Here is a 2,602-nt window from a genome sequence, read left to right as displayed (position 1 = left end):
AATGCCAATTCCAGTTCATAAAAACGCATTGAGTTACATGTACATGCTACTTTCCTGAGATATTCATGCAACTGTCGCGGGGTAAATTTGCCAATAAGAAACGCACATAAGGCTCTGTTCACACAATATTTGAGCCCTATGTTTAGCCTATTAGCTGTAAAGAGCTACTGGCGTATACGCCAAACATATCTATAGGGCTCCATTCACCCGATGGATGTCAAAAAAGTGTCCTTTTGACGTCCGTCGGGCTGGTATACATCAGTATCTCTTCTTTTTGCTGCAAAGAAAAACATACACTGTTCAATACAGTAGCATACTGCGATAAATACGTCTGCATGCCTATACAATGGCAATATATGTCCACCCTTACTTTTGCATGAATTTGGCTAAGGACTCCGATTTCTCATGAAATTAATTCAATACAATACCGCAACATTGCAAACTACAATTCTCATCACAACCACTGGGTGGCCACACATAACAGATTTAGCATTGACATCTCATGACAGATTATAGCAAAATCATGTTGTTGTTTTTTTCAAAGCTGGTCATCTCACGCCACACATTTTAGGATCTATTGAGATAAGGGAAAAGCTAAGGAAGGGAACATCTGTATGCCAGAGCCTTCTGTCAAAGGTACACGTGGGGCTATACTCCCCATGTACATGTCTGCTGTAGGGCTTAAATACAGAGTGAACAGACCGGAACAAAAAATCTTATGACAGTTGCTGTTGAAGCTGTGGCATGTTAAACGTGTTAGATGAAATAGTCAGTGGTCGATACGTGGTCAGTGGCCCCAACCTTAGGATGTTGTTGATGTTTCTGAATTAAATGCACAGCTTATCTCACATTTTTGCTTTGTCCATTGTAGACTACTATGTTCCCCCTAGCATCTTTTTTTAAAATGAACTGTATCTTTTTTGGGACTGTTTACCAATCATTGCTCCATTGACTTTAATATGAAAAACCGGCAAAAAAAAATCATCTCTCCAGTAAAAGTGGATGTTCTATACATTTTTCTCATATATAATTAATTGGAGTATGGTTTGAAGAACCAATATAAAAAGATGTGAATTTGCCCCGATAACAAAAGTCACCTCAATTCTACCAGCTGGGATGAGAACAACTCTTTAAAAAAAAAGTCCCATAAAAAAGAAAGTGAACCTAGGGCCTTAGAAAACATAACAGAGCTGCAAGCTGTAAGGCAGCAAATGGAATACCTGTAGCGTCAGTCTACGGAGATGTAGGCACTCCATGTGGTGCAATATCAGTGTTATTCTCCATATACTTCCATACTAAGGCACCCACATATAAAAATCCAACAGGAAAAAACCTCTATATGGCTCTGGACAGAGGTACAGTAGTCACCATAGAAGTCTATCAGTGCCATAGTAAGGCTCCGTGCAGGTCATAGGTTGTACAGAGTGGTAATAAGCTCGCTCGTGCGCATAAGCCCTTTATGGGATCAAACAGGTTGGTTTCACACACACGCCATTTTGTTGCATTTTTTATGGCGTTTTTATATGCATCTATGGTAAAATATAAAAAGCACTCTATACACTGCATTTTTTGCTTGTGGCATTTTATGTGGCATTTTTGTAGCCAGAGGCATTTTTACCAAATTCGGCCTGCTCTGGCGGTGTCGGTGTCTCCGGGGTTTTTTTTTTTTTTTTTTATAGGCTTCTCTATAGACCTTCAAAAAAGCATGTACTAAATGACACTAAATGAAAAATGCCACCAAAATTGACACTAAAGATACCATAAAAATTGCATGTTACATTTGAATAACGCTGGCATTTTTAGAAGCATTTTTGTCATGCAGTTTAAAAATATTTATTTAGAAATATCTATGCATGAAGAAAGAACACATCAAAAGACATAAAAAAAAACGTATTTGAACACAATTTCATCTACATTAGTCTCCACATCATTTCTCATAGGTCTAAAACAACGGATATAAATTCTGATAAAATTGCTGCCTCTCCACTTCAATATTAAAGCGAAAAAAAATCCTTGGAATGACTGGAGTAGCCTCAGTGTTAGGGCTTATGAAATAGGGCATGCATATCATCATTTTGCACTTCATAGTACACCCGAGGACAATCTTTTAATTGCTATATGTTAAACACTTGAACACCCATTCGCACATGAATTTTTATGTTATGTTAAAACACATTAGCAATCCATTTAAGTCTCTGATATTCAATTAGTGGATCACATCTGGTATGAAACCGCTAGAGTCTGCAACCATTATGATTTGGGAAACCTTGAACAACTTGTAAAACAAGAGATTATCCATAAAATCACAACAAAATCTGCAAGATCTGGAAATTGGATCACTCGATGCAAGATGTTGTAAATGACTGACAAGACCATCTTTAATGGCATGGCTAAGGCTGGGTTCACACCGTGCATTTTTGTTGCATTTTAAGCATTCGTTTTAGTAGATAAACTATCATGTCTCTCAATGGGAGTTTGTCAAGCGAAACCAAAAAGGCATGCTAAAAACGCAAAAAAAGCGCAGTGTGAACCCGGCTTAAGGCTTTATATAAATGACTTCTATCACAATCTACTGCACAAGCCTAAATGCGGCGCCAGCCCC

Source organism: Rhinoderma darwinii, chromosome 2 (assembly GCF_050947455.1).
Source record: "Rhinoderma darwinii isolate aRhiDar2 chromosome 2, aRhiDar2.hap1, whole genome shotgun sequence".
Taxonomy (NCBI): Eukaryota; Metazoa; Chordata; class Amphibia; order Anura; family Rhinodermatidae; genus Rhinoderma; species Rhinoderma darwinii.
Note: the sequence above shows the minus strand (reverse complement) of the source record.